Source organism: Lotus japonicus, chromosome 2 (genome assembly GCF_012489685.1).
Source record: "Lotus japonicus ecotype B-129 chromosome 2, LjGifu_v1.2".
Classification (NCBI taxonomy): Eukaryota; Viridiplantae; Streptophyta; class Magnoliopsida; order Fabales; family Fabaceae; genus Lotus; species Lotus japonicus.
The window spans coordinates 5,968,548-5,995,978 of record NC_080042.1 but is presented as its reverse complement, the minus strand read 5'-3'; the positions used below and the strand labels follow the sequence as shown (position 1 = coordinate 5,995,978).

General features: G+C 37.5%; 1 pseudogene; it reads right to left on the bottom strand.

The window, feature by feature from the left end:
* Nucleotides 1-381: 381 nt before the first annotated feature.
* Nucleotides 382-27,431, bottom strand: part of LOC130735971 (uncharacterized) — a 34,071-nt pseudogene continuing 7,021 nt past the window's right edge.

Genomic DNA, 27,431 nt, shown 5'->3' with positions numbered 1-27,431 from the left:
AAATTTATGGGTTTGATTGTTGCCTGGGTAGATATGAAATTGATGATGATCTGGTATAGGTTTAGAGAGAGTAAATGATATAAATAAAATTTTGTTGCTAAATATAACAATTTGTCATGTAGTTCAACTGGTTAACTGTTGGTTTTGCCACTCAAAGGGCCTGGGTTCGAATCTCACCCACCCCTTTTTTCCAATTTCAAACGTATTTTCCACGTGTCAGGTCTAAAAAATAAAAATAAAAGCCACGTCAGTCCCTTTCGTTAATTTTTTAACGTCAAACTGACGGAGGGGTACTCGCTACACTTTTTAGTATCATTAAGGGTACAAACATAGACGAAAATAGATGGGAGGTGACAGTTGCACAAACATGAAACATCAGGGGTAAGAAATGCTTTTAAGCCTAGAATATAAGAAATGAGTTCAGTTAAGGAATAGTTTACCTAAGTTTGTTTAAGTAATAAACTACTTGTCAGGTTCTCATCAATGGAGACTAGAAGTGGGGGCAATTGGCTCATTATGCCAGGCATCTCTGTCATGCTGCAAAAACTTAACCAGTGAACTTCAAATGGCAATAGACATCAAATCCAAAGCTACTAAAAACAATGGATTTGGATGACATCAAATTCACATACTCATTAAGAGTATTTTCCGATGTACCAAAAAAAAATACTCATTAAGGATGGTATTAATGTTGTGCCTTGTGTGACTAAAGAGGTTGATGTTATCCTCAGGGGCGGAGCCAGGGGGTGGCTCACCATGGCCGTGGCCCCTGGCATCTTTTCGAATTTTGTATTGATAGTATGTAAATTTTTCCTATGGCCCCTGTGATAAAGTATAAATAGAAGGTGAGGTAACTATTAACACAAGTTACAATGTAGAACAATGGTTTACAATCATTTATTTAACTTATTTGGCCCGTGTTCAAGTCCTACCTTCTCGTATCTTATTTCAATTTTTAACCAAAAAAGGTTTATAAAATGAATAAAAATGTGTTTAGCAAGCTTTGAACCTGCGACTCTAGAGATTCCCGTGGGACATTACACCACTAAGCTATAGAGAGAATATCATGCTAATTTTACGATTAGGTACATTTATATATAAAAATAATATCATCATTAAATGGATCAAATTAATTATACATTATACATTTCTCGTATCTTATTTCAATTTTTAACCAAAAAAGGTTTATAAAATGAATAAAAATGTGTTTAGCAAGCTTTGAACCTGCGACTCTAGAGATTCCCGTGGGACATTACACCACTAAGCTATAGAGAGAATATCATGCTAATTTTACGATTAGGTACATTTATATATAAAAATAATATCATCATTAAATGGATCAAATTAATTATACATTATACATTTCTTTCACTTTTAAAAAGTCAATTATATCATTTGATTTACACGTGTGGAGTCTGTTCGGATCATCCTTAAATAAAATTATGCTTCATATAATGAAATATGATAAAAAAAAGATAAAAGATTAAATTTGAGTATGAAAATCATACACAAAAGTTTAAAAAAGTAATGTTGTTCGGATAAAATAAAAATAAAATAAAATAAAATAATTTTTTAGATATAAAATTAAAAAGAAGTTTATTTATTACGTTTTCACATTTATAACATACTTAATTACAATTACATTTTGCTCCATTAACATTTTTAATGCAAAATGTTATTCCTTTCAAAATATACTATTGTATTTGTGGGGTAAAAATATTGTTTCTTGTTTCAAGTCACAGTGTGTTTTGGATAAACAACAAAGAACACAGTGAACCAAAATTCTAGTAAAAACAACTTCATTTTATTTTTGTAAACTATAATTATTTAGAGTGTTTTTAAATATACACATATTAATATTTTATTTGATCTAATTGGCCACCCGGTGTCAAAATACAGGCTACGCCAGTGGTTATCACAGTTTACAAAATAAAATGTCACAGCTTGGAGGCCAAAAACTAATTTACATATGAATATTAAGATGAGAACATAACAATGCACAGAAAGGACTAAAATAATAAAAGGAAAAATATATATAAGAAAGCTTGTACAAATCCGTACCTACATTACAAATTGTTAATCAATTTCAAATTTTTAATAACTGAACAATTTAATGTTTGTCCCCAGCTAAGTTATAACTCGGGTAAATAGCTTAGTTAAGAATTGATTGCATAAGCGCTTATTCATAAGGTAATTGAGAAACTTATTGAAATAACTTGAAAATAAGTTAAGGATAAGCATAAGTTCTTATTTATAAGCTAACAGTCTAATATGAACAGCTTATGAAAATAAGTTCAAAACAGCTTATACGTAGGCCATAAGCTCTCTCGATTACTTGCATATATGCTTATGCTATAAGTCTATAATATAAGCTCAAATAAACTCTTCCAAACCGTACCTTAACTTTATCATAATGCTGTTGTAAGTCACAACAGTCTTATCCAAGGTCCAGAGGTTTGACCACTTAAAGGAAGTGAAGGTCACATCATGACTTTTCCAGGTCATAGAATAAAATTGTTATATGGAAAATTGAGTCACTGACTGATGCAATACTTGCACGCATTTATCAGAGGCAAACTTAGAAATTCATTATTGCATTAAAATAATTACATTACTTAAATATTTGGCCATCTTTAAACTTGGGCTAGACCAAACTCTACCCCAAAAGTTAGCTTAAGGTTGAGGACTGAGGATTGTTCTACTATAAGGACTTACTTAGCCAAATCTCTGGTCAATGTACAACCTTAACACAAATCAAACAACTGGTTCCAAGGACATACGATGATATAAACATTTAATACCATATGTGAATAAGATAACCTTTCGTCTTTGTCCAGCAATTTTCACTTTTCCTATGTAAGACACCAATAAATTATCAAGGGAACACACATAGTAAGTTTTTAACCATTAAATCACTCGTTAAACAATGGTTAAGTAAATCTTCAATCTATGTTTTTAAAGGCTTTATAAGTCATCAGCTACAGCAGTATTTATGAACTTCCAAAACACACATAAAATAAGTTTGAGATATCCACCTTGTAAGTAGATAAATTGGCGGTGATTTCACTAAAAGCTTGAGCATTTTGCTCCAGGAGTCGCTTCACTGGACCATAAATGCCTGACAGTAAAAAAAGAGAAAACAATAGACAAAATATGGACATTAGTGCCGGTGGCCCCAAGGACATGCAACTGACCGACAATATTGGTGTATTTGTATTTCATAAACTTATAGTCTTATTAGGTAGGGGAAATTCAAATTACTTGTTGGAGAAAAACCCGCTTTAATTTCTTCTTAGTGAGAAACCTGCTTAATTTCTTCATCCTTAGTCTAAACCATCAAGTTCTTAATGCTCACCCTTACCACTTCAGAAAAACTATATATCCAATCTTATCACACATACTTTAGAGGGAAATCAGCATTCAAGCTTCCCCCTACAATTTTATAAGCACTTCCACTATACAACAAAAACAACATAACCATGCCCCACTAAGTGAGGATAAGCACTTCCATTGTAACTCTGACAACTTGGGTTAGGCCTAATGGCTAATTCTACTACAAAAGCTAACTTAGAGGTGAGGGTTGTTGTACCCTTTATAAACACTTACTTGGTCATAACTCTAGTTAATGTGGGACTTCTCAACACACCCCCTCAAGCCCAGACATCTAGAGCGTGAAATTTGCAGGAATGAGATTAGCGAGGGCCCATATATGGTTGTTCTCCACTAAATGGATATAGGATAGACTCTAATACCATATTAGAATTTGAGTACAAATATGTGAGTGTTGCTCTACCCAAAAAGCTAGCTTAGAGGTGAGGGTTGCTCTACTATTTATAAATACTTATCTAGTCATATCTCTAGTCAATGTGACACTTCTCAACCATAATAGGCATTGTAGTTAACATTACCACAAACAAGACATTGATATACTCACCATCCTCATATTGTATCCTTTGACTTTTATTCACATGGTGCGTTAGATGAGAATATGTGGCCATAGTTGGGGTGGGCAAGAGCTGACTGCAAATATTGCTTTGATGATGACTCCGCCGGTTTATCCTAAAGAAGGATGACTTTAGAATACACGTGGATCTTTAATCAATACTAGATCCGAAAGACATTAAATGATTCAATATTATCAAAATTGAGTCCGGTTTGTGGATTGCAAGATGCACAAATTTTGTTATTAACATAACTTTACCACCAACATCCTAAACAAGAATGGGAAATTACCACCAATGTTCTTCCATTTTTATTTAATAAGTATTTATAGACCAAAGAATAATTTACAGTAAGAACAAAACAAAAGATTTGTTAGACCATTTGCAATGGTTGTTGAGAGTTGATGTTGAGAGTTGTTGAGAGGTTGTAATGGTTGTTGAGAGTTTGTTGAGGATGAGGTGGAGGAGTGAGATGTTGAGAGGAGTAAACAATGTTGAGAGGAGAGTCTGGTGCCACGTGTCAACGCGTGAGTGGCCTCAGATAGGCGCGTGTAACTCACGCGCAGACAGGGGGCGTGAGTGGCAGGGGAGAGGAGAGAGAGAAACGGCTGGGATAATGTGCGGGACGCGTGGCGCGAGCGTATTGGTCCGGCGGATTTTGTTTTGATAAAAAATTTAAACTGAATTATCTGGTTTTTTTTAACTAAAATTCATAACTTTTTTTCCTCTATAAATAGAGACTTGGTTCGTTTGATTTGAACACAGAAAAAAAAACCAAGTTTCTCACCATATTATTATCTCTCTTACCATCTTATTATCTTTCTATTAGCCTTTGTTTTGAAATGGATCCCAACAATCACCAATTCAACACCAAGAATTCTTCTAACTACCCTTATAACTACCAAAATCCCAACAATTATCAAGATCTAAATCAATTTTTCAACCAACGTCCTCAACATCCCAACAATTATCAAGATCCAAATCAATTTTCCTACCAACGTCCTCAAAATCCCAACAATTATCAAGATCCAAATCAATTTTCCACCCAACGTCCTCAAAATCCCAACAATTATCAAGATCCAAATCAATTTTCCACCCAGCGTCCTCAAAACATACATAATTTAGGTTTTGCACCAAATTTCAACCAGTCATCCTTTCATCCATCTTATGGATCTATGAGATATCCATCTCAAACACCCCCGTCTAGTGGTTATACGTCAATGGTGAATGAAAATTTTCCGAGTGTTGATGCACCTGAATTTCCCGAATTTTCAACACAAATGACTCTTGGTGCTAATCAATTCTCTCAAAATCAAGAGGATTCAACTCCTAAGAGCAAGAGAACCCTGTCACCAGCATGGAACACTGCACAAAATTTGGTGCTAATTAGTGGGTGGATTAACTGTGGAACAAGCAGTGTTGTGGGGAAAAACCAGAAAGGAGAAACATTTTGGAGAGATATTGCTGAGTATTGTAATAAGCATTGCTCATTCGATCCTCCGCGTGATGGAATTGCATGCCGAAACCGTTAGAATTATATGAACAAAATATTGGGTAAATTGATTGGCGCTTATGATGTCGCTAAGCGTCAGCTAGGAAGCGGTTGGTCGGATAATGATGTTTTGGCAAAAGCGCAGGAATTATTCGCATGTGGGAAGAATGTTCAATTTACTTTGATGGAAGAATGACACGCTCTCCGTGATCTACCACGTTTTTGTAGTCAAGTAGGAGGAAATGGTAGCATTAAGCTTCTCTTTTTTTACTTTCTTGCTTTACCTGGCATTTCTATTATATTGGAGATTTGTTCAGTGTAGTTGTACTTCTTTTTCCTCTTCGTATTCATTCATCTTCTATCAAAATTATCAAAAAAAGTCCAGGTTAGCCACAACCAACTTGATTCGATTACTAACAAGAACCCACAATACCATTCATATCCTTTTACCCAACAACACCTACATTTGGGATTGTTCCTGACATAGTAATCAAAACCTCTATGATCAAAGTGGTTCAAAGTTCAATCCTTATTCCCCCATTTTTCAAAATAAAATTTCAGCACAAGGATAGATGGGAGAACACATTGTCTACACTTCAAAACCAAAAGGATCTCACACGAGGGAGTATTATATACAAGACCAATCGTATGTCCTCACCTAATTATAGGTTATGAGAAAGTAGGTTCACAACAGAGTATTCTTCATTTCTTCATGAAAAAGTAAATAAGAAATATAACATGCCTACGCCAATTTCCTAACTCCACATACCTTCCTATTTTTTTTATAAGCCAAATATTGTATTCACACTTAGCACAAAGGGTGCTAAACCCGAATACAAAAGAAGAGGAAAAGAACCAAAAAAACTAGAGAAAACTAAAGCATTCTAGAAGACCAGCATACCAAACGCATGGACCACTAGAGCAAAACAAGAGCATGACAACCAGGACAAACTAACATTCCCAACCTACACAATAACAACCCACAAAACTCATGCGCAACCCCAATAAAAATAGCCCAATTACACAGAGCACACACACATCACCGGACTTTTCGACCACTCGAAAAGAGAGTAACCAAATCCCTTCATATTAGCTCTATTCCACTGCCAAGATCTCCACATACCTTCCTATTGAAAACCTTTTTTACCATGCTTTCTTCTGATTTCCTCCGCTTTCTCTGTAAAACAGTTTAAAAGTATGTTAAGTTCCTGTAAACATGTTAAGGTACTATTTATATAAATACCCAAGATTTATACTCAATGCACTACCAAAAAAAACGTTATTTAGTGGGGTTTTTTTTTGCATTGAGTGGGGGTTTTCAAACTCCGCGAGTTACTTCGCGGGGGTCTTGAAAAAAGAGCATTGCTCTAGTACCCAAAAAAACAGTGGTTTTGGTACCCTTACGGACTTTTGTGTAAAAATGACTTAATTTAAATGAGTGTGGATATTTTGTAAATAACAATTTAGTCCCTTGACTATTGTTTAATCTCTTTGTCGTAATCAATCTGCTTGCAAACCGTCTACTCCTCACCAATTCCAAATGCTAACCAGAAAAGCCACTCTTTGCAACCTCCGAGGATTCAACTTCTACGGAAGCGGACGAGTTAGATACGTGTGTTCATGTCTCTCTGCAATTCGTTTCAAAACGAAAAATGCTGCTTCAGAGGAGGGTCATGAGTTGGAGATCTTCTTGCTCTCAAGCTTGATGTGACTTTCCTTTCTTCATGGTAGTGAGTTTTTCCACTTTTCATTGTTTCACATACACACCTTTTCAAATTTCACCTTTTTTTATTACCTAGTAAAAGTGAAAATGAATCAAAGGGTCTGAGCAAAATTTGAGCTTTTTGCAATTTTTCCTTTGAAGGACCATGTCTAGCTTCATCCCCAACTCGGTAGACAAGGTTCGGTGGGTGGTGCTGATTTGTTTTTCAATGCATGCGTGTTTGATTCTTGTTTTTGGCAATTTCTGGAGAAAATAGCTATTGAGAACACAAATGGATTTTTTTCTCCTTTTAGAAAAGTATCTTTGCTTCCCTTGTTTGCTGGGTATTTTGTTTCGTGAATCCATTTATCATTCATTATATTTTGGTTTTCTTTTCCTTTGGAAATTCGATGGGATGGCTTCGAATTCAAGTTCTCTGTTGTTGCTTGGTGATTTGTGAGGTCCCTTTGTGAAGCTGAATTTTTATTTTATTTTTTAATCATTTTTGTGGAGTCCTATGCTTTAATGTCCTCTGCCCCACCCCAGTGCAATTGAATGGAGAGAATTCTTGTTTCATTGGGGAGTGAAGATTTAATTCGTTTATGAGAAGTGTGAAATATAATTTGTATTTATTGATAAGCTAAACTGTAAAATGATATGGTATCATAACTCTACTGGCCAACAGGTCTTGGTTCATCTAAGGATGGAGGTACTTTTCTTTAAAGGCTTAGGCTCAATTGCCTCACTAATTAATGACAGCTATGATGGGTGGAGTGAGAAGAATCATCAACTGATTCAAAGTTGTGGATGGTTTTGAAAGATGAAATGGCTAGTCTTGTGAATTATGACTATGATACATTTGCAATCTTATGATTTGTACATGAGTATATAGGGTTTTATGCAAATAAAGTTTGACTCTTAGCCAGTGTTTTAAAACTTGGCTCGGTGATCGACTCGGTCGGGGTACTGAGTCACTGAGTCACTAGTCGGACCAGTGGGTCACTGGTTCGATTGCTTGACTCGGTGTATATTAAAAAATCATAAAAAATGTCCAATGCAATATATATTTAATATATAATTAATAAAATGCGTCTCCAATCAACAACATTGTGATGGTGCAGTGGTTAAGTTTCCTCCATATATCCTCTATGGCTTGTGTTCGAACCCTCCTGGCAGCATTTTAAACATAATATCATGTTTTTTTCTATTACATACACAATGTTTCCAACTGGATTAAAAAAAAACAATTTAATGGCCCAGTATGTTTAATAATTAGGTAAACGGGCTAAAAAAACAATTTAATGGCCCAATATGTTTAATAATTAGGTAAACGGGCTTCCACATATGGCCCAACGTCAAAAAATAAAAAAATAAAAAAAAAAACATGAAAAGGTGGACTCGGATTGACAAAAAAAAAGGGTGACTCGTCGGTTCAATCAAAAAACCGATCGAGTCACCGGTTTGATCATTAAACCGGCCGGTTCGAAGCGGTTCAAGCCGAGTGGCTTGCATAACCGATCTGAAGTGTGGCTCGGACCGATCAGGTCACCGAGTCCCAGTCCAATCGGTCGGACCGGCCGGTCCGAGCCGAGTTTTAAAACACTGCTCATAGCAATAAGATTGTGGCTTTTTTTCTTTTCCCACCCTATAATATAACATCACGCTAAGATCCTGTACCGTATGATTCAAACCGAGAACAACACCGTCAAATGTTTCACACATAGGAATTACAAATGGGTATGTGCCATTTTCTTGTTGATCTCGCCCATTTTTATTATGCCGAAAAATGAATCAGACATAGACCTTTGATCATTCTATGTAAATCAGGGAATCCTGCCTCAAATCTTATCAAAAAATTACGGAGAGGTGGAGCTTTGGATAGTAGATCTGAGGTAGTATATTAAAAAGAGGAAATAGAATTCACAATTGTCATGTTACAACGCCATAAACAAGGAACAGCTTACAGAATTCAAAAACTTTGGAAGATACCAAAATCAAATCTTTTAAATATAACAAATTGATAACATCTAAACCTTAAAATGCAATGAACCAACCTTGATTAGTGGAAACCTCAAACAAATTACCAACTTTTATAGCAAAATCAAGTGGTGAATGAATTATGAATCGTGTATTTAATTGGAGGATTCTAGGATGATAAGTTTGCCATTATTCTTATAGGAAAACCAAAGGGAAAGTTTTGAACTTTCAAAAACACTAGATTAATATATGACAAAGAATCCAACAGATACTACCATTAACACTATAACAGTAACAAATGCAGTAATCCAATGAAAAAGAAAAGAAGTGAAACGAAATAATTACCAGAATTGGAAAAGATGAAGAAGCCTATTCCTCGGAGCAGAGGCAAAAGTGGGAGAGAAAGCGAGAGACACGAACTTGCATATATCAACAGCCGTCGAAGCTAAGCAAGCAGTTTGGGTTGAAGCGGTTATGAGGGTTGCAGGGAAGGGTTCGGAGAATTTGCCTTTGAAAGGGTATGGAACCCATTTCTTTTAAGCGGGTATCGGAGAATTTGCCTTTGAAAAATCCCGAAGTTACACTCCCCACAAATCATTAGCAGCGTTTCTCAACAAACCCTGGTACCTGCATATGGATTTAGCGGCGGTTTTAAACCTCCCTTATCCGCAAGCTTTTTCTTAACAGGAGTTTTCAACCTCCCTTAAATGCAAGAGATTATTTACACTGTTTTTATGTCATTAGGGACCTCTAGCATCTCTAGATAATTGATCATCCCTCATGAGAATTGAAACATAGAGTGGTCTAGATTCTAGAAGTCTACTTACTTACTTCTAATTGGTGATAGTAATAATGCTCAAAATCAATTAATTGTGCAAAAGAACAGAACCTCAGTAAGAGAGCATTTTTTTTGTTATACTACCATGTACAAACCAAGTTCTAACAATTATCAACAGTTGCTAACCATCTAACTGCCTCTAACAAATTGATAACTCAGCATAGCAAAACTTTATGGTGATGTCACCATTCACTTACATAGCAATCCGTACACACTAGCTAACACTAGTATAGGGTAAGATTTTATAATTTGCTTATGAAAAATGTCTATCTCATTTTTTAACTAGGCACATGAGCAATACTTTCAGGGCATCTATAATCTGAAAAATTAGTAAGAGTTCATTTTGAACTGGTTTTCCATGTGTCTCCTCATCCTGGCTGTGTTCATCCAACTTATTTGTTAACAAGTCCAAGCAGTCACACATACTATCACAAAGCAATGAGAACTGAGAGAATATTAGGAAAAGAAGCCAAATCATATATACTCTAACATCTAAAAGAATAAAGCATAGGCATGTAATGGATTCTTCACAAATATATGTGCTGATTTGTTTGTGATTGTTTAGGCAAGTATGAGGATAAAGTTAAATTTGTCCCACTAAGTTCAAAGGTAACCTAGACTACTACATTGCAAGAAAAAAGACAAGTATGAAAATACAGACAAACTTAAATTTATCTCAAACTCTCTTCTATGGAACAAGCATGACTCCTACAAAAAAAGGTTTACACTTTCTTCTCACGAAAGAATTCAGACATCAAGGTTTGACAACAAGCTTATGGAATTACAAAATTTGCACCAAGTTATCAATCCAGAAAGTCTACAGCCAAACACAAATGAAGAGATATGTTGTATATGTGCACACAAAATTAGCGGTGATGTGCGCTCTAAGCTGAGTCAACAACCATCTAGTATGGTTTTCTCTTAGCTTAGGACTTGGGTTTTTGGCATGTCATTTGTGAGAATGACTTGCTTGATACTATTAGGATGTTGGAACTTTCTTCTTTGACGTCGGACTTGGGAGCTTTGTTGGTGGATATCGTTGATATCTCTACTCGTGTGCGGCGTGTTAGCTTCTAGTTCCAACCTGCATGTTTCGTGTGAGGCTAATATGTGAGCTGACATACTTGTTTCTTTGGGTTTGTGTTTTCAGTATGGTTTTCAGAATTGGTCCTTCCCCGGCTAAGTTCAGTCCGCTTCTTACATCGGACCGACGTTGTTGTGTAGGTCTTGTTTACTTGTTGCTTTCTTGTTTATTATTTTAATTTATTCAAAAAACCACAAGATGTCATATTAAAAATATGATAGAGATTGAAGAGAGATATGAGTTAAAATTACATTTATACCCTTAATAATATAAATGAAAAAAATAAGTAATGACATCATTGTTGGAGGAAAGAGAGTTGGAGACTTAAAAACCAATTGGTAAGATGTATGAATAAGTCATGATGATCACGAAATCTTCATCTCTCAAGCACCGCTAATTTTCCGCCACTCTTCACCCAATGTGTCAAGCTCATAAATCACCTCATCAAATGCCTGCCATAGTTGAACATTTATCATAAATCACTAAAGGGAACAAAGAGGAGAAATGAAAAAAAATTATAAAACATCATAGAGCTTTTAGATCCATCCTAACAAGAAATGCCAAATGCTAAGTAAACTTCAAAATATATCAGTATGTTCAATAAAAGAGTAAAATGATTAAGGAATGATCGGTTTGAAATCAGTTTCACTGTAATAAGGTCAATCTCTTAAAAAAAATCTAAATTCTAATAATATCCCCAACAAAATTAATAAATTATATCACTTCATTTTATATGATAGATTAGCCTGCAAATTGCAAATTCTGTTCAAAAGCCAACTTTTTGATGCAAGTGATGGACAAAACAGATTCCCACTAAGGTCTACAGTCCATACTCAACCACACATAAAGATAATTTCTTCATCGATGATCAATTAAGATACAACAGCCAGGAATTAAAAAAAAACAACCTTCATATCAGATAACAAGTAAAGATACCTGCTTTGCAATATTACAAGCATGATCTGGTGAGTTAAGGATTTCATAATAGAACACAGAAAAGTTGAGCGGAAGACCGAGCCTAATCGGGTGGGTGGGGGCAAGTTCAGCAAGAACAATATCCTGGATCAATTAACCACAAATTGAGTTTAGCATGTGAGTAGCGAAAGTAGCCACTACTACTTTATACAAGCATTTAAATAAAATGCTATAAATATCATCATCTATGGACTCAAGGAGGTTCAAAATGCCATCACATATCTTGTTGAACTCAGCTTCAATCTTTCCCCTGTACTCCTTGATAACGGAGACATGGTCCTCATTTTTATTTAGTAGATAATACAAAACTTATAAACATAAAAGTATATAAAAAATTCTAATTTGTGGTCATGCTTAAATATGCATGTCAGAACTCTCAGTGTGTCACCTCTCGCACACAACATGCCTATAACCTAAATTCCAGGCCATGCAGAAGACATGCTATAAAAGTTCACTTTAAGGACATACTTTGCACATTTCATTATCATCTTATCACCTTCTTTGGGACTTCAATTAGAGTTCATCCAAAATTGATTACTTTTTTCATTCATTTTCCCATTGATTAAGACCTATTTTATAGACATCTTAACCTAAACTCAATCATCATCAGTACGGTATTTTAAACTTCCATTCCAAACAATTTAACAAGTCCTCCAAAATTCCAAATTTCAATTAAGGCCATTCCATCCTTCAATAAACACCAATCAGATTGAGATGGTTTGGCACATAAGCCAGTGGAGTATCAAGGTTCTCAAAATCACAGACATAGAAGAGGATCGGCATTCAACATCACAGAAGAGCAAAGAGAGCTTAATAGAAGAGCAGAAAGCAAAAACAAATAAAAAATGAAAAAAAATCAGGGTTCAGAAGTGATGAATGACAATTATGTTCAGGCATATCAGAAATAGAACACATTGAAATTATGTTGAGGCAAATAAACATAAACAGAGACTGCTTCTTTCTGGACAAACTTAATATTGGAATTGAGAGTTCTTGAAGCTGACAAAGTTCCAAATTATGCAATTAGCCCTCAAAAGTAAAAATAAAAACAACAAACTGATTCGCAAACAGAAAATGAGAAAAATTAACAGTATAAAAACCTAGGATTTTTTATCTTAGATGAAGAGGTTTTTAACTAAATGAAGTACTCATCTATAGAGAGCATAGTTTATACGTTAAAATTACATGTTTTGTGAAAAGAAGGCTACCATTTCCTGCTACATTTTTTGGAGCATAGTATCAGTAATTTGAACAGAAAAATGAGTAATGAAGCAAAATGAGCAGCTATAATAATCAAGTTAAATAAGCTAAATCAAGCATTCAATCAACACCTACTACTCAATCCTTCAGCTTTCAATATCTTCCTAGTTCCTACACTACTTTCAGAACTAAAATTCTGAAACCAAAAGAAACAACACAAAACTTCAAATTCCCAATTCAAGTAAAAAAAATGAAGGGAGAAGATAAACAAACCGGTTGAGACGATTTTGCACTGTGAGGGCAGAGAAATGGACCTGAGATGTAAAATAGAGTTTTGTGAGTTCTTACTAGAAGCAAAATTGAAACTTAGATCGAAGTGGAGTTGAGTTCTTACCAGTAAAATGCAAGTGAAGCTGAGATTGAGCGTTTTCTTGTGAAACACTGGAGATTGAGGAATCAGGAAGAGGATGAGAGGAGATTTTAGGGTTTAATCGAGAGTGAAATTGAGAGCCGAATCAGAAGAAATCAGTGGAGGTTGAAATCAGTGGAGATTGAGAACGAGTTCAAAGTGAGAGTGAGATGAGAGGTAATTAGTGAAATTTTTTGCGGGGGTTATTAAAACCCCCCTTAACTATTAAAATTAACGACATTTGCGGGAGTTATCAAAAACCCCGCTAAAAAACCCCCATTAAATAACGTTTTTTTTGTAGTGATGCTCAGCGCATAATATATTTTTATATGTGTAGAAGTTTTATAGGAGACAAGAATGAGGGAAAGAACAACCAGGGAAAGGATAAGATATCCTCCAAAGGAATAGACAAAAGAAACAACGTCGAGAAAACATGAAATAGTTATAAGCAGAAGATTAAAAGAGAAGGCATTAGCAATATCCTTCTCATAACTGGAAATATACTATAGGAAAATCAAATAAAATACAAAGGGGGAAAATAGACAGAGAAATGCTCAAGAGGGAAAAAGAAGAGTTTGCTAAAGGACAAGCATGAAAAGATGAGAGATTCAACTATAAGGGATGATTTGGTTGGAGGAGAACGGAGGGGAGGGGAGGGGAGGAGAGAGATTTTTAAAATCTGTTTTTGTTTGGTTCAAACTTTAGGAGGGGAGAGGAGGGGAGGGAAATGGAGGGGAGCAAAATACCTCCAACTTCAACTTTTTGTTCCCCCAAAAGTGGGGGAATTAGGAAAAGAAATAAATTTTAGACAAAAATAACCCTGCATAAATTTAGAAATTCCAATTCTTTATCCTAGGGTTTCCCTTCTTTTATTTCCTTCCTTCTTCATACCAACTGTCGTTGTCCCCTCTCTGATCTCTCTCCGCCGCCGCTGCCCCCTCTCTGGACTCTTCTCGTTTTGTAAATGTGAGGTTTTGATTTGATTGGTTCTGTTCTTAAAATCTGTAAATACAGTTCTCGCACAGGACAGATGTCGAACGCGATGCTGGGACAACCGGTTCGACAACTGACTAACAGTAACAAAACCAGAAAAATAATAAAGTAGAACACAGAAGATTGGTAACCCAGTTCGGTGAAACTTCACCTACGTCTGGAGGGTTTGCACCCAAAGAAAGGAAATCCACTATCTCAAGATTCAGGAATTACAGACACTCATGAACACCACAGTTCATAGTTCACTTCCTAATCTACCCAAGTGTATTTCTACTTAGTATCTCAACCTAAGTATGAGAGTCCCTCTCCCTTTCTCTCAATCACTGCCACAGTGATTGGTAACAAACAATCAACAATCAGAGTTTGAAGAATTAAAGAACACAGAACACAACTTTGCTTTATAGAATCATGGAGCAAAGTTTGTTCACAAGAAACAAGGATAAAGAACAATGAACAACCCTAAAACACTTGATCTCTCTCTATTAGCTTCAGTGGTCTTCAAGCTTTAGGTCTTCATCCTTTTTATAGACTTCAGCAGCAGCAGGTAGGCACTAGGGTTTGCTTGGGCTGAAGTAACAGATTGCAACAATAATCAAATCAAAACAGAATCTCCAAAGATCTTGTTGCGTTTTTCCCAAGTAAAGATAGAAACAAATCTTTTATCAAAGATTGTTTCAACAAATAACAACCCAACAATTAAAACCCTTCTGAAATAGCTACTTGCTCCTCAAGTAACTCAAAAACATATCTTCAGCAAATCTTCAGAGGGCCCACAAAATTAAACTTCAGCAAAGGACTGATGTCCTAGCTTCACGAAATCAGATGCCACGGCATCTGCTACGACAATCAGTTGTTTTTGACAAAATGCATGACAAAATGTTCCAACAATCTCCCCCTTTGTCAAATTTTGTCTAAAACAACTCACAGATCAGAGAGGATAAAAACTAGAGAAACAACTCTCCCCCTTAGTCAGAGCTCCCCCTCAAACTGATGCATCTACACAACCAACTACCATACTTCAGAAGACATAGTCGGAACAAACCACTTAGCAGCACAAACACACAACCAGAGGTACAATCAACCTTAGCACATGATGTCTTCAAAATGGATCAGCTTGGACATCATCATATCAAAAATACTACCATCAGAAGCTGGCAGCACATACCCAGAAGTACAGCTAACAGAAATACTGCTCATCAGAAGCACCGTCAGAAATACTGCTCATCAGAAGCAACATTTCAGAAAACAAACATAGCCATCGTCTTGAACTTGTCTTCAGACCAGAGCTAACACTATCAGAACACACATAGCACAGTAGAAACAGAAGCAACTTCACCTAACTTCTGAGAACATGAACATCTGAACAAACTTCTGATCTGCGAACATCTGAACAAAAACAACTTCTGATCTGCGAACATCTGAACAGAACCAACTTCTGAACTACTAACTTCTGATCATAAACAACTTCTGAACCACAAGCTTCTGAACATAAACATCTGAAAACACTGTTCACACACTTCTGAAACTTCAAAACAGCTGAAACCATCTGAAACATAAACTTCTGAAAACTCAAACATCTGAATCACAAACTTCTAAATCACAAACGTCTGAAAACTACTCCCCCTTTTTAGCACAAATTTGGCAAAGGTAGCACAGCATAAACAACCCATCACTTCTAAGACCAGAATGACAACAATTCATGAACACTTTCAACAACTGACTTCTTGCAAACGGTAGATGGTTCAGAACCCAAGGTAGATTGATGGATTTGGAGATCAAGTTCAGATGTGTCAACAATGGGGTTTGGATTTCCAACAGAGGGTCCCATACTCACATCTGAAGTAGTCTCAACTAATGTGTCAACATGGGGTTCAACATTTGGAACAGAAACAGATTCAACTGATATCTCATGAATCACACTAGGCACAATAGCAGTAGGATCTGCACTTACAGATTCACCTATGCTTGCATGAACAGTTGATGGTGCATTTGAACCTTCAAGAGAACTTGCAGCAACAAATTTCTTCCTCCATTCCTTCATAACATCTACACCAGAACTCTGAGATTTAAGAAGAGCAACATCCTTGTTGGTCATGAGAAAATGCCTAGGAGCCTTCACAATCTCTTTCTTCTCCTTCTCTTTAAGCCCACTTGGTTTCCATTCTTTCCTTGTTGGAGCTACTTGTGGATTAGTCCTTGGTTGATCATGAGACTGAGGATATCCATATAGCTTGTAACAGTAGGGCCTTATATGACCAAGTTTTCCACAGTGATGACATCTCCAAGTAGATTTCTTGGATTTTCTGAACTGAGGGTACACATGTCGTACAGAATGATGCAACATTGGGTCTGACATTGGTTGCTTAGTTTGCTTTTCAGATGAAGCAGACTTATTTGCACTCTTGTAGCTGAAGCCTATCCCCTCCATATCTCCAACTGTTTTCCCAACTTCCAGAATCTCCTCTAACACATTAGTGCTTTTATTCATCATACGAATAGACTTTTTCATACCTTCAAGCTTTGAGTTCAGTAATGTTACCTCCTCCTGCAGTTTTGCATTAGTGATCTGAAGTTTCTCATTCTCCTCACGCAACTTGCTGATGGTCTTTACTTCTTCTTGCAAACTGGAGTTATTACTCTGAAGTTGCTTCTTCTCAGCAATCAAATTCTTGACTTCTTTTCTCATTTTCTCACCATACATACATGATTCCTCCCACTTAGCCAGCAACAATTTGTAGGTTTCAACTAGTTCTTCCTCATCACCATCACTTGACTCAGCATCAGAATAGCACTTCCCAATGAGAGCCTTTACATGAATAGCCTTGGTTGTATCATTCTCATGTTTGTCTTTGAGTTGAAATTCAGTATTCTTCACATTGTCCGACACATTGTCCAGGACATTTGTATTTGACATTCTGCCCAAACTCTTCAACGCTTTGTTAAGTAATGATACAGCTTCTGCAATGTTTGCATCAGTATCCTTCTCCCTCTGATCTTCATCTTCTTCAGTGTTGGACACAAAGGTTATACTCTTCGCCTTCTTCTCAGATCTACCATTAAGAGACATCTCAAAGGTTTGCAAGGAACCAATGAGTTCATCAACCTTGATGTTACTGATGTCTTGGGCTTCTTCAATGGCAGTTACCTTCATATCAAACCTCTTGGGGAGAGACCTGAGAATCTTTCTTGCTAACTTTTCTTCAGACATTGGTTCCCCTAGGGCAAAAGAAGAGTTGGCTAGATCCCTTATTCGCATGTGAAACTCATATATGGATTCATCCTCATTCATCTTCATAGTTTCAAACTGAGTTGTAAGAAGTTGAAGCTTTGACATACGTACTTTTGATGTTCCTTCATGAGCAGTCTTGAGAATCTCCCATGCTTCTTTAGCCACAGTACATGTGTTAATTAACCTGAACATATTTTTGTCAACTCCATTAAAAATAACATTCAAGGCTTTGGAGTTTCCAAGAGCTTCGTCATCTTCTTTCTTTGTCCACTTATCTTCAGGCTTCAATTCAGTTGTGGATGCTATCACAGGATGTTTCCATCCCTTGACTATTGCCTTCCATGTTATACTGTCCATAGATTTGAGAAACACCATCATTCGAGCCTTCCAGTAGTCATAATTGGTACCATCCAAAATTGGTGGCATATAAATTGATCTTCTTGCATCCATAATGTTGTCCTTGAGAACAGAATATATTCCCTGGAGCTCACCCAACAGAGTAGGGTGCCTGCTCTGATGCCAATTGTAAATACAGTTCTCGCACAGGACAGATGTCGAACGCGATGCTGGGACAACCGGTTCGACAACTGACTAACAGTAACAAAACCAGAAAAATAATAAAGTAGAACACAGAAGATTGGTAACCCAGTTCGGTGAAACTTCACCTACGTCTGGAGGGTTTGCACCCAAAGAAAGGAAATCCACTATCTCAAGATTCAGGAATTACAGACACTCATGAACACCACAGTTCATAATTCACTTCCTAATCTACCCAAGTGTATTTCTACTTAGTATCTCAACCTAAGTATGAGAGTCCCTCTCCCTTTCTCTCAATCACTGCCACAGTGATTGGTAACAAACAATCAACAATCAGAGTTTGAAGAATTAAAGAACACAGAACACAACTTTGCTTTATAGAATCATGGAGCAAAGTTTGTTCACAAGAAACAAGGATAAAGAACAATGAACAACCCTAAAACACTTGATCTCTCTCTATTAGCTTCAGTGGTCTTCAAGCTTTAGGTCTTCATCCTTTTTATAGACTTCAGCAGCAGCAGGTAGGCACTAGGGTTTGCTTGGGCTGAAGTAACAGATTGCAACAATAATCAAATCAAAACAGAATCTCCAAAGATCTTGTTGCGTTTTTCCCAAGTAAAGATAGAAACAAATCTTTTATCAAAGATTGTTTCAACAAATAACAACCCAACAATTAAAACCCTTCTGAAATAGCTACTTGCTCGTCAAGTAACTCAAAAACATATCTTCAGCAAATCTTCAGAGGGCCCACAAAATTAAACTTCAGCGAAGGACTGATGTCCTAGCTTCACGAAATCAGATGCCACGGCATCTGCTTCGACAATCAGTTGTTTTTGACAAAATGCATGACAAAATGTTCCAACAAAATCTAATTTAAAATCTATTTGAATCCAATAAAAACTATCAGAACTTTGAGATGGATCACCCACTTTTAGATGCGAAATTTTCCTTATCCTGCTGCTAGAGAACCTTATTAGAGGTGGAAGAGTGTGCTTGATAAGAATGTGAAAATAGCACACGGCCAATGCATCGTCAAGGGTACTTTACGCAGTGCTGGGGCAATTGTCGCCCATACCCATGTGCCAGACATGAATGATTGGATTCTGTACATGAACTCTGACAAATTAGAGTATTCGTTCAATGTTGATGGTATTAAAGTAATTTTAATTATAAATTATATTCCCTCTCCTCATGAACCAAATAAAAGATAAATTTCAGTCATTACTTGACATCTGAGGGTGATTACAATATGTAGGCTACATCTACCTAAGTAGAATAATACCTGATAAAGTCTGTGAAAAATTAAATCAAAACTATTTATCCAAAGTACTGGATGTACTTCTAAATATGGTCTGACATTTTTTAAGAACTCAACTTAAAAGAAGTGGGAATCCTAAACCAAAGAAGAGAAACAATCAAACACAGCAGAGGAAACGACTCCCATAGAACTCAAGAGAAGGTTTTATTATCCTCAGACGAGAAGCATTGAAGTTAATAGATTTGAGAAGGAAAAAAAAAAAAATATATATATATATATATATATATGTTTTTAGGGATTTCAACTTAAGGTGCATAGGTAATGATCTGATATAGAAAATACAGTGCAGAAAGAGTGCACTATAGTGATACAATTTGGAAATCATAAAACCGATTGTCTTTAAATTGCAACCAGTAGCCGCATTATAGAGGTTTTTCAAGCCTCTGCAAATGCATCACTGATCGGGGAGAATCCGATCAAACCTACCCAGGAAGGCGTAGCAGAGGAGGAGGACGATAGGAAGCTAGAGCGCTGGAGTGGAAAGGAGGGGGGTCATACTGAAGGTTGAATCACGAACTGGAGGTGAGGCTTTCCAAAGATCGTCGAGCCCGGAGGGGGATCCTGCAAAGCTCTCTGATTCCTAAGTCAATTTAAGGGTTTTCATCATATTTTGTGTTAAGTGTAGAATAGAATGGTTACCTTTGCCCCTACTGGCCAGGGGTCCTTTTATACGTGTGAGGTTTGAGAACTTGTGACGTGGGACGATCTTTCGTCCGTTGGATTTCCTTGTTGCCTCTGTCAATCCAGAAGATCTGGCGGTCCAGGGAACCTCGTAACTATAGGCTAGGTCTCGAGCCTGGGACCTAAAGTCCAGCGATGTGATTGATGGGCCAGAGATGTGACACTCTGAGGTGACCATTTCACAGACTCCTAAAACAGTAGTCCCCTAGTCCTGGTCCACTGAGTTAGTGGAGCGAGAATTAGAAGGCGCGTTTACTTTTACCTGGTTGTGGCTAGGCGTGTTTCAGTATTCTTCTGCCTCCTATAACATATTACTGGAATGTTCCTCCCTTTTGGTGCGGTTGTAAGTCGATTTCCGACTATTGCAATCCCCTAGTTCTGGTTCACTGGTTCAGGGGAGCGAGAACTATTACTGGTACTGTCACTTCTTTTGGTGCGGTTGTAAGTCGATTTCCACTAAGAAATCTGCCAAGACTTGGGCCTTGATAGCATGGAGAGGTTCGTAGCGGATATCGTGCTCAGAAAGTTCAATCGACGACCCCACCATTTGACCAGCAAGATCTGGTTTGTGGAGAATCTGTCGTGGGTTCGATCCCCACAGACGATGCCAATTGATCGGGGAGAATCCGATCAAACCTACCCAGGAAGGGGTAGCAGAGGAGGAGGACTGTAGGAAGCTGGAGCGCTGGAGTGGAAAGGAGGGGGGTCGTGCTGAAGGTTAAATCACAAACTAGAGGTGAGGCTTGCCAAAGATCGTCGATCCCGGAGGGGGATCCTGCAAAGCTCTCCGATGCCTAAGTCAGTTTAAGGGTTTTCATCATATTTTGTGTTAAGTGTAGAATAGAATTGTTACCTTTGCCCCTACTGGTCAGGGGTCCTTTTATACGTGTGAGGTCTGAGAACTTGTGACGTGGGACGGTCTTTCGTCCGTTGGATTTCCCTATTGCCTATGTCAATCCAGAAGATCCAGCGGTCCAGGGAACCTCGTAACTATAGGCTAGGTCTCGAGCCTCGGACCTAAAGTCCGACGATGTGACTGATGGGCCAGAGATGTGACACTCCGAGGTGACTGGAAACTTACCCCATTTGGGTGAAAGTCCCTGGTAATCAGTCCTGGCATATTGTAGGTTACTCGCTCGTCCATTAGTGGTGTTCGACCCAACCACTCCAGTTGCATGATCAGGCCTCTCTCGTTGGTGTCGTCGTATCCAAGGTGATCGGGCCACTCTCGTTGAGGTGACCGTACCATTGGTGGTTGGACTATTCCGGAGAGGTGATCGTACCATTGGTGGTTGGACCATTCCGGTGGGGTGACCGTCCCATTGGTGGTCGGGCCACTCATGTTCTTGTCGTATGGTCAATGGTAGTTCATGGCCGGCCTTCTTCCGTGAGCGGGTTGGTGGTCGACCATTTCATAGACTCCCAGAACAATCACGAATTCAATTGAGGCTGTATCACCCATATTTTTCCAAAACTTTACCTCATTTTCAAAAATGACAATGTAACAGCAACCGCGACTGCAACCTTAACTTAAAACAATGTGAATTGAATAATGCAACCAGTTCCTGGAAGCACTAAAGGCCTATAACTAGGCTATGAGTCACAATATTTGAAATCACAAAGCATTATAGTTACACTACTATAAACCACAAGTCAAACTTTATTTATTTTAAATAAAAAATAGACTTACAATATATATAATATGCCAATGGGCTTATAAAAACCGTTCCATCATTGTGCGTAAGAAAATCACCCTATAAAAAATTAGGCTAACAATTCTTAGTTTCTTACTCCTATCTTACATACATGTAGATAAAACATATTTCTATTGTCCAAACGGAAAATACTAAACTGAATGCCAACCCAATTTCAGATGAACCCCACCATTACTATACACTATGAGAAGGCGACACAAACACCATACTACAACTCATCTAGAAATATAAGAAATTTATTGTAAAGAAGAAAACAACTTTGATTTCGAAAGAAGATTTTTCAATAAAATAAGAGGTTCTCCTGAACAAAAAATGTATGATTCATGTACCGTACGCAGTATTAAAATATGAAGATGGAAGACAATGTTAGAAGAAAGATGTCTTACAGTCATCCACCTACACCTCAAAGCAACATCACGGACATTTTTATCACGCAATATAGCAGCAATTTTGATATACCTCAACATACTTGGCTCATTAGCAAATCTGGGCATGAAAAAGGGGAAAAGGAAAGCAAACAAATGGTAAGTGTTAGCTCTCTTATAAAAGAGCCTACAGAAAATCAATGTATCATAACTCTTCCATCATTCTTGTCTACTAAATATGGCCTAGCCCATGAAAAAAGACTTTGTCCCCAGCTCAGGCGCTTTTTGTCCATCGATCTTCTTCCTGTTAAAATCGCAAGCAACACAACTCCGAAGCTATAAACATCACTTTTTGAAGTCAAGTGTCCTCCTAAAAAAGAAAGAAAATTGTATCAATTAAAATTTGCATTTCAAAATTGTAATTCAAGAAAGAAAGAAGTTGATGTTATCCAACCCCAACTGCTGATTTTTTTCTGTTATCAATTTAAATTTTCATTTCAAAATTGTAATTCATGTGCATTTAACATTGTTATGTTGGGCTATTTACACCACCTCCAGTAGACATTACTAGTATGCAGTCTGTGATGACAGAAAGTGATTCAAGCAACCTTGTCATACCACCCTCAGGATTCTCAATTGTTCATGATGGCCTAGAGTCAAGGCCTTCCAGTGCCCTTCAAGTCAAGGCCATTGGTGATTAAGTGAAGTCAATACAGGAGTGATGTGCTTCCAAGTAGGATCATATCAAGATCACTGCATTTGTTTCCAGGGCTTCATATTATTACACTTAACTGGCATTTTAATCTAAGTGAGTTCTCTACTACTTTGTAAATAATGATCAACATAAAACATAGTCTTCATTTATGGAAGATAGGTCTTCCCAAATTGTTAAGGAAACTCACAAGCATAAACAGTCATAACAATTAACAGATGCCCTGTTAGCACCATCTCTTCTTCAGGTCTAAACACAAACTCCAAAAAGGGAAAGACAACAAAGGGTAACAAAGGAAGAGCTTAACATTGAAGGTAAACTAAAAGGCTATGGAGCTGGAGCTAATCAGCAAGAAAAACTGAACATTTTCATCAAACAATTGGCTGTCACAATAAGCATTCAAGTTCTATGAAACATAACTATTATCAAAATCAGGGGTTAAGCATCATATTGGTCCTTATCTTTGTGTCGTCGTCTGATCTAGGTCCCCCGCCGGAAAAATTATTGAAAAATATCCTCTTATTTGTAAATCATTTGGAGCAGGTCCTTGCCGGAGTTCGAAGCTCCGGCGAGTGATGATATGGCATGCTGACTGTGTCAGTGAGGCTTATGTGGATTTTAAAAAATTAAAAAATTAAAAAACTAAATAACACATCATAAAATTAAATTAAATTAACAAAATTAAATTTAGGTCCAAATTAACCCCAATTCTAAGTCCATAATTTATCTTCATTAACATGAATCTTCTTCAACATCATGAGTGTGCTTGATCTAATTTTTTTTACATCAAACTCATCTTCATTTTCTTATTCATCTTCTTCATAAAATTAAGAATAATAAACAAAATAAAATACCAAAATACCAAATTCAATTTCCCCTGGTCTTCACTTTAAAAAAAAAATTCCCTGAATCTTCAACATCACAACAGAAACCCAGAAACACATAAATCAATTTCCAGAAGAAAAACAAAACCCAATCCCCACCATAACCGTGCCAGTTAGAGAAACCATTGAAGAAGAAACCCAGAAGAGTGAGACCCATAAGTGGTGGTGGCGGCCAAGAAACTCAGAAGTAGTGGCGGTGGCAAAGCCGTGAGTGGTGGTGGTGGCCAAGAATCTCGTTATGGGGATTGGGCCAAGAAACGGGAAAAAGCTTGCTCCCAACAATAAATTCCCTAATTTCTTCTCCACCTGCAACCAGATCCGTGAGCCCCAACCCCACTCCCATTTGCACCCAGAACTATGAACCCCACCTGCAACCAGATCTGTGAATCGAAGGGCGGAGAAAGAGGATGGTGTTTAAGGGGGCTCGATGGTGATGGGGCTATGAGACGACGACGTTATGGCTAGGATCTGTCCCGGTGGCTCCATGAGGATGGCAGAGTGAGAAGAGAGAGATCGATGAGTGGGTGATGAGAAAAGGATTCAAGAGCTTGGGTCGACGAATCCTTCTTGCACTGTGGGTGCGTTTTGGGTGACTGGTAGTAGCAGGAGAGCTATCGTCTTTTATGGAACTTTGACATTCTAGGAGGATGATCTGTTTTCTTTTTTTTTTCCTGGCGTAATGCCATTGGTTTGACATTTCTATTCCTTTCTTTGCCTTTTCTTGTTCTTTATTCCTATTCCTATGAACATACATGGACGAATTGATGAAGAAACAAGGAAAATAAGAAGAGCATGGATTGAACGTTGCTTACCCAGAGAAATTGAATGATTTGATTTGGGAGCTTGGAGATTCTTTTCATCGTTTGGGTTAGTTTTGTTTATTTTTGTTTATTATGTTAAATTATCTAATGTGTTATTTAGTTTTTTAATTTTTAATTTTTAATAAAATCTATGTCAGCATCATTAATACAGTCAGCAAGCCAAATCATTACTGAGCTCCGGGCTCCGGCGAGGACTTGCTCCAAACGATTTACAAATAAGAGGATCTTTATCAATAATTTTTCCGGCGAGGGACCTAGATCAGACGGCGACACAAAGACAGAGATCAATATGATGCTTAACCCTCAAAATCAGTATCCAATTCCAACATTTCATCAAACACCTACAGGGCACAACAAGCAATTGAGATTCGAGGAGCTAGGTGTAACACCCCGATTTCGGTGGTGCCACTTTAGTGACTTTAAATCAATAGTGCGGAAAATGCGTAAATATTTTTTCCGTTTTCTTTTCAAATAGAAGACTTAACATAATGAAGACTCAACCCAAAGATAATAAACATAAAGTAATTGGAGATAGTGCCCGCAGGCGAATAAGTATGTCCCATGGTCAGAGCCATGAGTTTTATGAATACAGTTTTCAAGAAGATAAGTCAGCCCCAAACGGCCTTCGAAAGACTTCCTATGCCTGACAAACTCCCTGTGATCCTCCTGGGAGAGAACCACACAAAAGCTAATAGTCGGGGACCTACCCTGCCCCAAAATGAGAAATGACAATCAGAGCTGTGAAAACAATCCCCCATATAATATACTCCTAACATCGACCCTCATCCGGTCATGCATGAAGTCCGGGTCCACGTCGAAGGCTCAGTAGTAGTCATTGCGCTCAGGATCCTCCCCGAACGATGAACCATCTGGAATCAGCTGTTGGACGTCTGGCAGCAGGCCGACCGCCTAAACACAACCATACACACAAAGCCAAGGCGCTAGGGTCAACTCACAGAATATAATAGATAATACAAGCAACATGTGATGAATAAAGGGGTATATATATATAGGTTGTATATATACATATAAGTTATGTATCGTCTACCCTAAGGTATATACATAACATGTTATCAGATTTCTAATAACAATTTAATATTCAATATCTCAACAATTCAATAAGTTATATCTCGAAAAACTCGATAAGCAATATATCAACGAATATAGTTAAGTGCATGGTATGCCAATGCAATGTTATGCTCAAAATATGATCCGGATAAAATGTCACCCTCACGATGACCCGAAGCATCTCGCTCCGCTAAAGCGTCTCGCTTTTATGAAGCATCTCGCTCCTATAAAGCATCTCGCTTTTATGAAGCATCTCGCTCCTGTGAAGCATCTCGCTCCAATGAAGCAGCACACTCCTGTGAAGCATCTCGCTCCTATGAAGCTGCACGCTCCTGTGAACTCCGATCTGAGATCGTCCTTCGGAAAGCAGCACACTTTCCAAGAAATGTATGCATGAATGCAATATGGTTAGCCAAACAACGAATCGTCCTCACCAAGGTACGCGTGTCTAGCTAGAGTCCATTGTCTCTACAATACCCTAAGGTAAACAAAGAAGTGCTAATCGCATTTGGTAACTTTCCTAGTCACTTGGGCTCACCGTCTCGATGGCCAACCAAACTGCTCAACGAGCAAAAGAATGCAGCTCGCACTCAGTGACCTTTCAACTTACCATGGCTCACCATCTCGATGGCCAAACAAACTGCTCAACGAGCAAAAGAGTATCAACATACTCAGAACTGACTAGTTCCCCGGCTTATCCCTTGGATTGGCCAACGAATAAAATTTGCTCATCGAGCAAAGTGCCAACGCACAATGGTTTCCCCAGAAACCTGGATCCGACGACACTTCTCATTTTCAAAACACTTATGTTCAAGCCCTAAACTTTCGTCTGAGTCTTTTATCATTATATTAAGGGTTTTGAGGTTGTTTAATACATTATGGAGGTTCATTATGAACTTGTTTAAGTTTCGTCTCTAATCCTATTAGTTTCAAAGATCCCATAATTCCAATGATTCCCTGGAGAAGGTCTCAAAACAAAAAGTCCATCATCACCCAAATAATGGCCCGAGAAGTTCCTAGGTAAGCTGGCCGGGCACAATGCCTCATTAAAAGCCCTTCTTGCCTTAGACAGAACAACCCAAGTTCTTACGTGAATTCAAATGGGGTTTTTCCAATATCATTTTCAAACTCAATTTTCCTTTGAGAAGGTCTCGATCCATAAAAGATTAATAGGGTACGAACCTCGGTCCGTCCCATCAAACTTTATCCAAAAACTCGTCAGGAGTCTGGCATAACTACCCGTTATCCACTATCTTGACGTTCCTCACTCATTCGCACAATTGCACGGTATATTCAATATAGTCAGCAATTCAAGTGCGTAATAGAAAGACACAATATAATCAATATAATCCAAATATCATGTGAACAAATAATCACATAGCCTATAGTTAACCATTTAACAATTAAGCATGCGAGTCAATTATCAACATATCAATGCGATAAATCCTAATCTCCCATGTCGGTCGAAGCCCAGAAAACGGAGACACACG